The sequence below is a fragment of the Xenopus laevis genome, chromosome 6S (assembly GCF_017654675.1).
Source record: "Xenopus laevis strain J_2021 chromosome 6S, Xenopus_laevis_v10.1, whole genome shotgun sequence".
Classification (NCBI taxonomy): Eukaryota; Metazoa; Chordata; class Amphibia; order Anura; family Pipidae; genus Xenopus; species Xenopus laevis.
The window spans coordinates 91,724,243-91,739,919 of NC_054382.1; the positions used below are offsets into that span (position 1 = coordinate 91,724,243).

The 15,677-nt window shown below is 39.1% G+C and overlaps 1 protein-coding gene across 4 annotated transcripts in view; it reads left to right on the top strand.

Moving 5' to 3' along the window:
• gnal.S (G protein subunit alpha L S homeolog) overlaps positions 1-15,677 on the top strand; it is a 165,946-nt gene that overhangs the window by 135,029 nt on the left and 15,240 nt on the right.

Here is a 15,677-nt window from a genome sequence, read left to right on the forward strand (position 1 = left end):
CATGTCTTCATGTTAGTTGCAGCACAGCGTCTGTAAAAGTTCTGCTCCTCCCTACAGTCTGCTTGCTGTACACAGTGCCATGTGAATGACATGGAGTCTTATGAGGGGCTTTAGCCTGAACTACCATTGGGTGCAGACGAATTTCCTCAGAATACTGCCATTAATTTGTTTCTGCACCAGATAACCAGTCTCCCTCAAAGAAGAATATGCTTGCTACTCACAGGGCTGTATAAATACTTCTAGAGTGTAAGCTCTAAGGGTCAGCTGCTGTGTCAGTCTATAATTGCTGCATAGTAGTAGTCTTAACAGCACAGTACTGCACCCTTTAAGTAAATGATAATTAGAGCAGACATGAGAAAGCAATGTAAGGCAGGCAGCCCAGAAGGCCAGCCTGGCTCTTAGTAGCTTATAATAGTTTGTCTTAGGATCTGCAGCATGTGGGGTTCTAACTGGTGTTCCAACTCCTTTAATCTCTTGAGCAACAAGGTGCTGAGAGTTGTAGTTAAGCAGTAGCTAAATAATCTGTTGTCTGATAGTATAGGATCACTTCAGTGTACAGATAAAGCAGTCAGGATTCATTACAGGATGTAGAAAATATATTAACCCCTCTCAGGCCTTCATTGCTTTGTGTTCTTATGGGACAAGCAGTAATAATAGTGGTGGTGTTACTTTGCTGCCAGTCCGGATAGCAGCATTCTGCATTTCATTCTGTAGGTCTTGTGGTTTGCATGCATCTTACTTGCTACCCTCAACTCTGAAAAGAATCTTATTTGCTTTATCTCCATCCCACGCCACTGTATTCTGCACTACTTAATGTAAGAAACGTAGAACGTTCGAAACATTGTGCGCTGATCACATTAATAAACCACTGTATTGATTTGTATTGCAATGAATTTAGTTTTCACTGTGCCAGTGGAACAATTCATAGGCGTCTGGTGAGCTGAACTGGGCAGATGAGAGGAAAAAAAGTGCACATTTATTGAATAATTCAACCAAATAAGAAATATATACAATAATAGGGATGCACCAAATCCACAATTTGGGGGTTTGGCCAAATCTTGAATCCTAAACGAAAGATTTGCTGAATACCAAACTGTAGACACACCCTTATTTGCATATGCAAATTATGGCAAGATAGGTTTAAAGAGACATGGGATTACAATTTTTTTTTAGGATTCGGTTCGGGATTCGGCCTTTTTCAGCAGGATTCGGATTAGGTCGAATCCTTCTGCCTGGCCGAACTGAATCTGAATCCTAATTTACATATACAAATTAGGGGAGAGAAATTACATGACTTTTTGTTACAAAACAAGGAAGTAAAAAAATTTTCCCCTTCCCACCGGATACGGTTCAGTATTCGGCCAAATATTTCGCGAAGGATTCGGGGGTTCGGCTGAATCCAAAATAGTGGATTCGGTGCCGAAAAGTCGCATGATTTGTAAGAATTGGATTAGGTTCAGACAGACATTTGGATTTGGTCTAATCTGTATCCTTCTGAAAAAGAGCAAATTCTGGCCAAATCCTGAACCGAATCCTGGATTCGTGTATCCTCAGCATGTAATTCAGTATATACAATCGAAATTATTATAACCAAAAAAAAAATGCCTGCACCAATGGGGTAGAGTCTGAAAAAAGAAGAAAAAATTAGTTTGTTACTTCAATTGGACTGGAGACAGCATCATGTTTGAATATAGCAATTATAGAGAATGGGTATTTTTTTCATTAGATCCCACTAGTCATCACTTGAAACATAAAGTCAATTGTAGGACGTTATGGTCCATTAGATGTTAATGTATAACTGCATCCATCCACTAGTGTGTATAATGGTGGAGTGCCAGTCCTCACAATTACAGATGCCTGGCAAATTAAAGAAAAGCTATGCCCCCCCCCCCAAATTGAATAGAAGAAAACAACAGTTTATATCATATTAAGTGTCATATTAAAGAATTTTACCAAACTGGAATATATATTTAAGTAAATATTGCCCTTTTACATCATTTGCCTTAATTTTCCATTTTATGAGGTTTTTTTATGATAGGAAGAAGCGTGTAAGAAAAAGACAGAACTATTAATTGTCTATTAATTGGCTCATGTGATCTAACATGCATGGGTTGTTTACGTGCACTGTGAATTGTAGAATCCCAGGGGCGGCTCTTAATTCTTCAAATGTCAATTTTCTATTTAGGATTGCCCAAAAGTAAGTTATGAGCCTGGTTTATTTTCGTGAAGCAGTGTTTTACATATGAACTGTTTTATGCAGTATATTTTTGTAGAGATCAGTATTGTTCGTCATCGTTTTTCTTTAACTATAACCCTCCTATATATGCAATGCTATGCCTTATAATAAAAGTATGCCGCACAGTGTTTAGAAAAATGGCAGTTGTATTAGTATTTTGATTTAGGATGCTCCCATCTGGGTGTGAGATTAGAACTCTCCACAGAGAACTCACTCACTTTCTATTCATTCCTATGAGATTTTTAAAAGCATATTTGTCAAATGGTGAACTCCATGGATAAATACAAATCTAAAAATCCTATAGGAATGAATAGAAAGTGAGTGAGTTTTTCTCTGGTGAGTTCTAATCTCACATTTTGATAAATCTGCCCCTAAGTGAACCAGAAAAGTTTTCAGAAGCAGTGATTTTCTTTTTTAAATAGTATGTGGCAACTTTGAACAGTGTGCCACGACCTTTCCTAGCTCCTAGAAGTGATTGCGTTTGGCTGGCCACACACAGGCCAAATGTATTTGATATCCACAAATTATTAGTTACTTTTCTCCTTTGTAGTGGTATAATGCACACAGTATGCAATTAGTACTGCACAGAGCAAGCACTGCCCTGACTGTTCTAGCCTACCTGCTACGGGACATAGCAGCTAATATTGGCCAAAACAGGGCAGAGCAGGGCAACCAACTGCTAATATTGGTCAAAACAGAGTAGAGCAGGGCAACCAACTGCAGAGCCCTGTGACCTCATTTCCCTTAAAGGGGTGGTTCACCTAAGGGCAGTGACACACCAGGAGATTAATCGCTATCGATAAATCGCTGCTTCTCTGGGCAACTAATCTCCTGCACTCTCCAGTGAAAAGCTTTCCCATAGGCAATAATGTGAATCGCTGGTGATAAAACCCATGTGTCGCTCCAGTCTCCCAAAATCGCTTGGTTTCCTCTGGTAGCGATTTTAGAGCTTTTCAGCTCTCTTGGTTTACACTGACTGGTTTCCCTGGTTACCAGGCAGTAACCAATCAGAGACTTGGGGGGGCCACATGGGTCATATCTGTTGCTTTTGAATCGGAGCTAAATGCTGAGGATCAATTGCAAACTCAACGAACAGATATGTACCATGTGGCCCCCCTTCAAGTCACTGACTTACTCCGATTTAGAGAGCTGAAAAGCAGGAAGTAGTGCTCTGGCTTTTATGTTAGACATCCAGTCACTCCAGCCTTTATACATTACATTTTTGCCTAACTAACTATATTAGAAACATTTTCTATTTTGCACAGCCTATATATTTACCCAGTTTTTATTTTCACACTGAACTGTTCCTTTAACAGGGACCCTGAACATCTCCCTCACTACACTCTTTAAAGTGACTTGCAGAATTGTTCCCCTGTACCTACTGGTCTAATGCTGAGCTGTGAATCAGAGCTGGCAGCCATCATGTTTTGCTGCATCACTTCCTGTCCCAGGCTCCCTTGCACTAAACACCAAGCATTCACCATGGAAGCCAGTACCTGTGCCTGCCCTCTGGTTTAATGAGCAGTGCCAAGAGAGCTTTTGACCAGTATTATCGAGGCCAGAAACCTGACCCATCTGCACAGCTCTGCATTTACCAGCAGGTATGTAGCAACAAGGCAGTTTTCATGAGTCACAATGAAGTGGCTCGGATGGTGATAGTAGAATAGCTCAGAGGCCCACTTGATTAATAGATTATGAAACTGCTTAGTCGCACTTTAAAAACCCCAATTAAATGTTTGAGCTGAAGTCTTGTTTTATGTGTTGCTTAAAGGAGAATTAACCCCTAAAAATGTATTTGGCCAAAAATGCCATATTTTATATAAAGACCTCATAGCACCAGCCTAAAGTTTCAGCTTCTTAGTAGCAGCAATGATCCAGGACTTAAAACCTGTTACCAGGGGTCCCCATCTTGGAAAGTGTCTGTGACACTCACATGCTTAGTTGGCTCCGTGCAGCTGTCGAGAAGCTAAGCTTAGGGATTGTCGCTAATTATCAACCAGAAAATGAGGTTGATCTGTAATATACGTTGATGCTACAGGGCTCATTATTAAATTCTGATGCTAGTTGCACTGGTTTCTGTGCTACCATGTAGTAGTTATCTGTATTAATTACTAATCAGCCTTATATTGTGACAGTTATATTCTATGTGTATATTGTGAGTGGGTCCCTAAGCTCAGAAAGTGACAGCAGCACAGAGCATGTGCAGTGAATCAGCAGAAAAGAAGATGGGGAGCTACTGCGACATTTTTGGAGTCACAGATCTTCCCTGCTAAAGGGCTGTGGTTGCCTTGGGCTGATACAGAAGCCCAAAACATAATGTACAAATTTCTAGCTACTTCTTTAGTTAAGCTTTACTTCCCCCTTAAAGTGAAGCATATAAAGGAGTCATGTTTGAGCACAAACAGATGTTGTGGCATTATCCCTTTTTGCTTTATACAAAATTTAAATGCAGTTAACAAATATTTTGTTATATAATGCTACATAAAAACAACAATATTGATTTAAGCTTCAAATCACCCCCAGCCAGTAGGGGTGCAGCCATTGGCCTACTAAACCTGACATCTCAACTATTCACTATCCCCTAATGCTTCCATATTTGTGAGACTGCTGAAGATATAAGCAAGTTTATTTAGTTGTTTCTATACTGAATCATTACAAAATTTTACAGGCAACTGCCTCATATTATACTGGGAAAAAGACATTTTGCGGAATAGGCAAGGGCTTTGTTCTGGAGCATCGCATGGGCTACTTTTGCTTCTGCCAAGAGATCTAAGCACATCAGCTGATGTCTGTAAATCATTTTACTGTGTAGGGCCTTCCCCTGGGTTTTGTTTTTTGGCATTTTATAGTGACCCCAACTGTCCCATTTGCAAGATCTTCTTTGGCAAACGGTGGCTGTGGGTATTCCTAGCTTGGAGGGGAGCTATCCGTGTGTTCTATACATACAAAGGCATTTGATTTCATTAGTCCAGATGTAGTGTTTCCCAAATAGGATACAGCTTGTATATGTGGGGTGCCTGTTCTTTGATTAGAGAACAAATGGTGGCTAAATTGTGTACACACTGCATGAACTCTGCCTGATACTTTTATATGCATATTCGCGTTTATTATTGATGGCCACCGAACTACATCTGAACTACACTTGTGGGCAATAACCTACGCCACATGCTTGGTTTGGCTATGTTTTAATGATTCGTTTCCTTTTTTTCGTGAATTACATTTGGTCACAGAGTTTTAAATGCAAGAAATATGACAAGTTTATCCCCTTTGAAGGAGGGAACATCACTGCGATATGTTACTGTCATTAACTGAAGAAACGGAAACCCATAACATAAAAAGTGACAAGGAAGGAACAGTCACAAAGCCTGCAATTGTAAAGTATATCCCCTGCTGGAACACCAAATCTGCAGAGCACTAAGTTCATAGATCTTTTGGCTAGCTTAAGAAAAAATCCATTTTCTGTTGTCTAAAGGTAGTGATGATGTAAAGTGCTTTATTTTTTTTTCTTGTGGCACTTTGGTGCCACCTACAGGATTAAATAAGGAATATTTACCTAAAACCTCAGGGGGGAAATCCTCAGAATATGTTTGAATAATATACACAGACATTCTGACATCAACATGTATTTATTTTTACTTCCATTCATTTTGCATTGCATTAAGGTCTGTTACTTGTACGTTAACCATCCAAGCAGTAATTCAAGCCACACAACATAATAAAGGCAACTGTTTTGACCTAGAAAATGTCGGCCACTGGTTCTGATTTTCCTAATACCATGTCATAATTAATTTGCTAACTTGTAATCAGGGTCTATAAGGGTATTATTTTGTCACAGACCAAATATTCAAAGATAATAAAAAAAGCTACCTAGGTTTTAGAGATATTTGTATATTTTTTTTTGGATAGTTCAGCATTTTTGTTTTTTCCATTTCTGCTTTTTATCTTCTAATATTTTAAATAACTTTCATTTACAGAAAAAAATCTCTTAATACCACATAAATTTGACCTTTAATAGATGGGCCTCTATATGTTGACAGTTTTTATTTTAGGGTCTCTGACTGGAGGTAGAAAGTTTGAGCACAAAAACATTTAATCATTTATTTTTTATTATATACTGTATATACTAATATTTAAATATGGCATATGTATGGAACTTCTAAAGCCATACTTTCTTTAGCACATACTGTAGCTACAATTTATTATTATAACTTTTAAATGGCACTGACCTGATCAGCAGAGCTTTAGGGCGCTTACTAATGGGTGGTTTTACCCTACGATAAGTTCTCCTGTGTTCAACCACAGAACGAAACTGTGTTTGAAAGGTGGTTACCATTTAATGCAATTTAGATCTCCATTCCTTAAGTCTCCTAAAAATAATTTAAACCAATTGTTTTTCCTCCAATAAGGATTAATTATATCTTAATTTGGATTAAGTACAAGGTGGTGTCTTTTTATCACAGAGAAAAAGGGAATTGTTTTTACAAATCTGAATTATTTGCTTAAAATGGAGTCTGAGATGGCTATCCATTAATTCAGAGCTTTTTGGATAGTGGGTTTCTGGATAACCGATCCCATAGCTAGTAGTAGGTATGGTGCTTTAAGTTTCAAAAAAGCCATTATCTGGAAATCCCTGTTCCCGGATAATAGATTCCATACGTTATATGTGTAAAGCAGTGGGTGGGTGGCTGGGTGAAACAGACTTTGACTTGCATCACAAATAGGATGTAGGGGTTATTCACCTTTACATTAACTTTTAGTATGAAGTAGAGAGTGATATTCTGAGACAATTTGTAGTTGGTTTTCTTATTTTTATAATTTGAGGGTTTTGAGTAATTTAGCTTTTTATTCAGCAGTTCTGCAGTTTCAGCAATCTGGTTGCTAGGGTCAAAATTACCCTAGCAACCATGCACTGGTTTGAACAACAGACTCTAATATGAATAAAAGAGGGCCTGAATAGAAAGACGAGTAATAAAAAGTAGCAATAACAATACATTTGTAGCCTTACAGAGCATTTGTTTTTTATTTGGGGTCAGTGACCCCGTTTTGCAAGCTGGAAAAAGTCAGAAGAAGGTTTAGAGTTCAAAAACTATAAGAAAGAAAAAATGAAGTCCAATTGAAAAGTTGCTTAGAATTAGACATTCTATAAGATACTCAAAGTTAGCTTTAAGGTGAACCACCCCTTTAAGGTGGCCATACACAATAAGAACCGCTAGGTGGTTCACCTTGGGCCAAACGATCGGATTATAATGAAGGAAATGGGCTGCATCAACTAGCTGACGCGGCCCTCAATAGCAGGAAAAATCAATCCTGCCCGATCGATAGACGAGACCGTCGGAAGCCCCACACACTGGCAGATAAACTGCCGAATCAGTCTGTTTAGTATAAGATTGTCCCATTTGCTCATGATATTGCACAGCTCCTCTTTTTTTGCACAGCTATGTTTATGCAGGCCAGTTTGTTCAGAGGATATGCACCTGAGAAGTTATTTTTAGAAGCCTTGTCTGTGCCTGTATATATATACATTTATCATTTCAAGCAAAATCTGTGTTTTATAACTGTCAGTGACTTATCCCTGGCTCTATAAACTCTACACTCCTAATTTACAATACAAAGCAGATCCAAGGCTACAGTTGTTACACTCATTCCAACATCCAGCAGTGTCTCCAGATAACATTTTTATGCTTCTGTTTATATGTACCATGTACAGGTATGGGGCCTGTTATGCAGAATGCTCGGGACCTGGGGTTTTACGGATAACAGAACTTTCTGTAATTTGGATTCATAACCTTAAGTGTACTAGAAAATCATGTACGGATTAATATTAATTAATTAATCAGTAGGCTGGTTCTGGTTCCAATAAGGATTAATTCTATCTTCGTTTGGATCAAGTACAAGTTATTGTTATTGTTTTATTATTACAGAGAAAAAGGAAATCAATTTGGATAAAATGGAGTCTATGATAGACAACCTTTCTGCATAATGTGTTTCTGGATAATGGATCGGTGCTATAATCACCCTGATTTCAGTATGATCTAGCAAAAGTGATTTTGACACATTTTCCGAGTATAAAAGTATTATTGTTTTTTTTAGCAGCACATTGCCTTGGTGGTGTAGTAGGTTCCCTTGAATCATCCGATCTTCTGCATCATAATTAGACAAAAGTGTCAACTGATCATTCAAGTCTAAGCAAAGTGAATGAGAGTAGATTACAAAAAAATTATATATTGGAATAAAATAAATATAGTATTTGTACTTTTTTGTTTGCACATTTCTGATATAAATAGGACTGATTAACTCCCGATATCCTTTTCTTATCCCACTTACCTTTTTGGGCTCACATGGGAATCACATTTACTTCGGTGACAATCCCCCAAGCCTATGCAGTGCACTTTCGGGTTGGGTGATTGAAAATACGCTGAGTCAGTCAGATCCAGTTGATTCCCATTGAAGTGAATGGGACACATTCCAGTTGTGTTGTTGCCTTCGATTGTAGCTATGGGATTTGTTATCCAGAAAGCTGTGAATTTCAGGAAGGCTGTCTCCCATTGACTCCATTATAATCAAATAATCCATATTTTTAAAATTGATTTCCTTTATATCTGTAATAATAAAACAGAAGCTTGAACTTGATCCCAACTAAGATATAATTAATCCTTATCGGAAACAAAACCAATCTGTTGGGTTTATTTAATATTTAAATGATTTCCTAGTAGACTTTAAAGCAGGTTGTTCACATTTTAAGTTAACTTTTAGTATATTACAGAATGGTCAATTCTAACAACTTTTCAACTGGCCTTCATTATTTTTTTTTATTTTATAGTTTTTGAATTATTTGCCTTCTTCTTCTGACTCTTTCAAGCTCTCAAATGGGGGTCACTGACACCATCTAAGAACAAATGCTTTGTAAGGCTACACATGGTTATTGCTATTTTATTTATGACTGGTCTTTCTATTCAGGCCTCTCCTATTAATATTCCAGTCTCTCATTCAAAACTGCAAACTGGAGAGCTGCTGAAAAAAATCAAAATAAAACCAATTGCAAATTTTTGCAGAATATCACTCTCTACATCATACTAACAGTTCAGGTAAAGGTGAACAACCCCTTTAAGGTATAAAGATCCAATAAACAAAAAGATCCATTGCTTATAAAATGACCGTTTTTGTAAAGCTTTTGATCAGATGGGTATTTTATTAGGAATAAGTTTGTCGAGTAAAGATTTGTAATTGGTCATTTGCTCTAGGAATATAATTGGATACAATTAAAAAATGCATCTTTGCACAATGATGTGATTTGACTGTTTTTACGGTCAGTGGTTTACAGCAAGGGTATTTGGGATGTTGCCATTATAGATGGTGCAATCATTAGTGCACTGAAATTGGTGCCATGGCCACAGCTTGTGCAGACTTTACTAGTGATGGGGAGTCTGACCCGTTTTGCTTCACCAAAAATTCACGAAATGGCCGAAAATTCACCAAAATGCATTGGTCTATAGGCGTCAAATTTTGTCCCCAACATCCATGCCCTGATTTGAATAAGAGACTGGTATATGAATAGGAGAGGGTCTGAATAGCAATAGCAACCAGATTGCTAAAACTGCAAACTGGAGAGCTGCTGAATAAAAAGCTGAATAATAAAAAAAAAACGCAAGTAATAAAAATTGACAAGCAATTGGAAATTATCTCAGAATATCACATCCGTGATCCCCAATCAGTGGCTCGTGAGCAACATGTTGTTCTCCAACCCCTTGGATGTTGCTTCCATTGACCTAAAATCAGATGCTTATTTTTGAATTCCTGGCTTGAAGACAAGTTTAGTTGCATAAAAACCTTGTCAACTGCCAAACAGAGCCTCCTGTAGCCTTCAATTCCACATGGGGCTACCAAACAATCAATCACAGCCCATATTTGACATCCCAGCGACTTTTTTCATGAATTGCCCCTAAATTGAAAGTGTCCAAAATTTGTCTCTGTTGGTATTAGTGTTTGATAAACCCGTGCGTGTTATCTTAGCTTTAATCTTGTTCTACTCAAGTCCAAATATATATGGCTTGATAAAGGGCATATAGCACACACACACACTATGAATACCTTGGATGTGTCTGTTGTTGGACATTATGTATACATGCTATTTTTACTACTTTGAGAAGTCAAGAACCAAAGCAAAAGTTTATCAAATTGTTGTGGTTGTCCCTTTGTTGATATACTAGGAAAATCAGTGATTTTGATGTTTTCCCATTACATGAAGCACGAAATTGGTGGTTTGACTTCATGTTACTAAATTGTTTTTACTACTTTTTTACTACTTTGCCAAATATATTTTATATATTTTGTGTTCTCTTCATTTTTGATTGTACGGGGGGGGATGTTTGCATCTGCCGAGTGTTCTGGTGGCCTTGCTCTTTTCTCTTGTGCATTCAGTGAAGTACAATGTGCCGGTCACAGAGAGCCTCTTAAATGTTACTATAGTTGGCCGATAATTCATTAGAACGGCAGCCCTTGTAAGCGTGTGAGAAGTGTGGTTGCAGTGGCTGTGTGCCAGCCCTTGGCATTGTAGGGAGACTGCTGGGCTCTCTGGTACAACAGCTGTACTTCTCCAAGCCATTATGAAGCATCAAAGACATCTTTTTTATTCACATGTACAGGATTAATACAATTTATTAACCATCTTCTACTTTCCATAGCCTTCCTTTTTGCCAAAGGGCCTGTGTTATATACTGCACACTGTTAGGGGGCTAAAAACTCAATTTCTCTTTTATCACTAGCTCCTCCAAAAACAAATTGGCTAAGCACATTTTAAGGAGCTTTCTCATTAACATACCAAATGCATTAGGTATATAAATTTGCACACATTTAAACTATTTCTCTTTATATTATTTTTGGTGCAGACCCCATGACTCCATTTCTTGTGCATGGGAATAGATTTCTACCTGTAGTAACTTAATACCCTATTGAATTTCTCTTTGTCTACTTTTCCCGCACTGATCTGTAAACAGGGGATCTGTTACTCCTAAGACGGGGGTTCCCAAACTTTTTCACCCATGAGCAGCATTCAGATGTAAAAAGAGCTGTGGAGCAACACAAGAAAAATGTTCCTGGGGGTGCAAAATAAGTGCAGTAATTAGCCATTTGGTAGCCCCATATGGACTGGCAGCCTACAAGAGCATCTGTTTGGCAGTACACCTACATACCTCCCAACTGTCCTGTTACAGTCCCAGTGTTGCTAGCTCATGCCACAGTCCCTGCTTTTTGTTAAAAAGTCCCGAGTTTTTCCTTAATCTCCTGCACTGAGCCAAAAAAAGTTACAAAGCCCAGAATACTCAGCACCTGCACTTTGATACTTTTGTAACAATTTAAGATCAGCAAAGAAACAATTGTAAATTTTTAAGCTAACCAGGTCTCTTAGGAAAACTGAGACTTGCCGTTTAAAGGGCAATTTCACCTTCATTAACAAAACTGTTATAACACCTACCAGAAATGTGTTAAAACTTTCATAACCTGCCAAACTTTGTAAAATGGACATGGTAATTAAGGGTGTGGCAACAAAATGGGCATGGTCAAAAATCCGACTGCTGGTCAGGGATCATTGCTCCAACATACAATCAAATTTTATTTTGTTGGTCAGGCAAAATATCAGCGATATTTACATCTGCAAAGATGTGCTGTGAAGTTCATACACGTAAGAATGCAGGCTTGCACAGGCACAACTGCTTTGATAAAAAGTCCTGCTTGAATTAAACACTGTAATGGTTAAGCTGAGCTCAGGAGAGGAGGCTACTAGAAAAAATAAGAGCAGACAGCTAAAGCAGAGTTTATATGGGAATCCGCAATGCTATCTCTTCATTGGCTGTTAGACTTGAGGACGTGTTTGGTAATCTGAGCTGAGCATGCCCAGTAGCCAAAGTAAATTCTCAAGGGAGGGGGCTGTGTGGGTTAGAGGAGGAGAAGTAATAGTAAGTGATGAAGTGGATGCTACAGCCTTATTTTTGACCTTTGAACAACCACAGTGGCAGGTATTTAAAGATTTCAAAAAGGCTGTTCACTGATTTTGTGTGGAGGATTTACATGTCCTTTAAAGTTGTGCAGATTTTATCCTATGAACGATTGTGCACTTCAATCTCCCGACCTACAACTAATCATTCAGATTAAATAAAAAATGAAGAACAAATCAGATGATGTTCTGGCCATTAACTCCGACGGCAATTGTGTGGAAGTTATGTCTGACAAATAGAAGTGACAGTCACCCACTGATATTGTGAGATACAATACATGCAGAGATATTATAGCCGACAGAAATCTTTTAAACGGTCTGATCAACTAAACGACCGATTGCCATGGTACAAGAAATGGCGGGACACTCCACACACAGTCCGAAAATCATACAAACCTTTGTTTCGTATGACTTAATCTTTGCTTCTGTGGCCATTTTATGGCATATTGGGCCAATGCATTTCCAATCCACTACTTTTCATGCATGGCTAGGGTTGCCACCTGTCCGCATTCCACCCATTTTTTGGAATGGTAGCCTGGGTGAAAAGTTCCTGTCCAAGTTTCCAAATTAGGAAATTCTGACAGGGCATTGAAGTGAATGGCATGGTGATCAGCCAATAGCTGTTCGCCACGTCATCAGTCCTGCCCCTGACATCACCCAACCCTTACGTCACTGGTCCGCCCCCTACATCACCGGTCTGCCCTTGCCCGTTTTCGACAAAAAAAAGGTAGCAACCCTAGGCATGGCAGCAGTCTTTGAGTACACACACAGTAGATTTTGGGATGAGAATGCAATATTTTTTATTTCTGCTCCTAGATTTGCTGTGTGTGCCTGTATACTGGCCAACACCATGCCTGTCATTGCAAATACAGCAAGTAACTGATGGGAACAGATGGGCTGTTTCTCCGTCTGCGTTTATATGCACATGCAAAACAGGCACAGGCAACATGCAAAAATGTAAGAGCAGTCTCCATTAGGGCCTGTGCATGTAGTAGTTGTGCCTGGGGCAGTGCTGTGTCCAGCCAGGTTGAGATCAAATCTGTGTCCGATACAAGGGAAACCTGTATTTAATGTCTGCCATAAGCAGGTTGTAAGTAAGGGCTCTCCTGTGCCTTGTGGCTCCTGGTGCTCCCCATCCAAAATCAGGACCCTGTTTTTCAAGGTATAAGTGCTAACCATGAAGCCCCCCACCATTTCCCCTTGTTTGTACGAATGGACTTTACTTTCAGTTTCCAAAATGAGGGAGAACTTTGCTTTTCAACTAGCATGCTTTCATTGCCAAAACCCTGTCTGGGAGTTATGTGTTTTACGCAGACTTTATTCTTGCACCTGTTCATAGAACACACTGTTCATTTTAGCTGGAAAAAGGTGTGGCATGTGTGTTTGAAGTCTAGCTCTTTCTTTAGGTACATTTTAGCAAAGTGATTAGTATAAATTGACCGTTTTGAAGTATTGAGAATTGGGCCAAAATTTGCAGTAACCCCTTAAACGGATACGGTCATGGGAAAAAAATGTTTTTTTCAAAACACCTCAGTTAATAGTGCTACTCCAGCAGAATTTGGTACTGAATCCATTTCTCGAAATAGCAAACAGATTTTTTTATATTTAATTTTGAAATGTTATATGTGGCTAGACATATTGTCAGTTTCCCAGCTGCCCCAAATCATGTGATGTGTGCTCTGATAAAATTCAGTCACTTTACTGCTGTACTGCAAGTTGGAGTTATATGATCCCCCTCCCTTTCCCCCCAGCAGCCTAACAACAGAACAATGGGAAGGTATCCAGATAGCAGCTTCCTAACACAAGATAACAGCTCTTGGTAGATCTAAGAACAGCACTCAATAGTAAAATCCTGGTCCCACAGCGACACATTGTTACATTGAGTAGAAGAAACAACAGCCTGGCAGAAAGCAGTTCCATCGTAAAGTGCTGGCTCTTTCTGAATGCACATGACCAGGCAAAATGATCTGAGATGGCTGACTACACACCAATATTACAACTAAAAAAAATACACTTGCTGGTTCAGGAATTACATTTTATATTGTACAGTGAATTATTTGCAGTGTAAATTAGAAATAAAAACTACATCATAAAAATCATGACAGAATCCCTTTAAGGCTTTTTGAATTTTGGGATAGGGGTAAAGTAATTTTGTGCAATTTAAATTTTTTAAAACCATAATTGGAAAAAGTGATAGCGATGGTGATTTTTTTCACATTAGACACATACCATTCACACATAGTTAGTTTGCTGCTGCAGCTAGGATTTTGGGACGGAGAGCCCGGAAGAAGAAAGTAAATTACTGCAAAAGGCAAGGACAGTTCTCAGAGTTTCTATAATTAATGAGTTTTCCCAAAGAACTTCCTTTTTTTCCGCTTCCTCCGGTTACGTTAATGTTACAAGCTATTCCATGCTGTTTAAATTCTTTCTGTCAATATTTAGATACAGTGACACGCTTGCTAAAGTCTAACCAGATTTTGCCATTTCCCACATAAATCTTGAGAAACACAGCATTGTATCATTCATGTTTTTTTCTGATTTAAAATGGAAAAGTGAAACTTGTCATTTTAGAATTGGTCCATTTAGCATATCTGTTCAGGCTTTCCTTTTCTCTTCCTCAAAGTATTTTTCGTTTGAATCCGGCCAGTGCTGGGTTAAATAACTGAGAACAGTCCGATGGATTGGGTGTGTGACCTAAGCAAATATTTTCATTGGGTCTGTTACTTTTGGGCATAACTTCAGCAATGTTGTTGAAATCTCCCAGCATTCTCGGTAGTGATGTGCGGGCCGGCCCGATACCCACGGGTCGGGCGGGTTCGGGCCGACCTCGCACTCCTCGTCGCGGGGGTTGAGCTCTACTCCTGCTCTCCCTGCCCGCCACGTTGCAGTGCTGACTTCCGGGTTCTTCTTTTATAAAAGCTGCGCATGCTCGCCCCGCCCCTTTTGTGACGTAATCGGCAGAACGGCACGGGTCTATAAAAGGAAGCCGGTGGAGGGTGGGTGCGGGTCGGGAAAAACCCGACCTGCAAATCACTAATTCTCGGCCTGTAAAATTGGGACAATTTCAGTGGTTTTGCAATGTGGCATCTTGTAGCATCTGCACTGCTGGTTATTAATCCATACACCCCCTGTAGACTGTAGAATTGCTCCTTGTGCCAACATGGCTGAGATATGGTATCACTGTTAGAGTTAAAGGAGATGTTTTCTGTTAAAAAAGTAGAACGTACCAGTGCATTAAATATAGACTAATTGTGCTTAATTTTTTTTGCAAAAACCCTAATAATCCCGCCCATCTGTTCCACTTCCTGCTCCCTGAATTGGATGGCTGTCAAGGGAAGCAGGCGTTACTCAGCACACTGCACTGTAGGTTAGGAACCAATCAGCATCTAGCAGGACCTGATAGGGAACTGAAGCCTGTCTTTGCTTGTGTGACTGCAGGGCTGTGACTGGCTG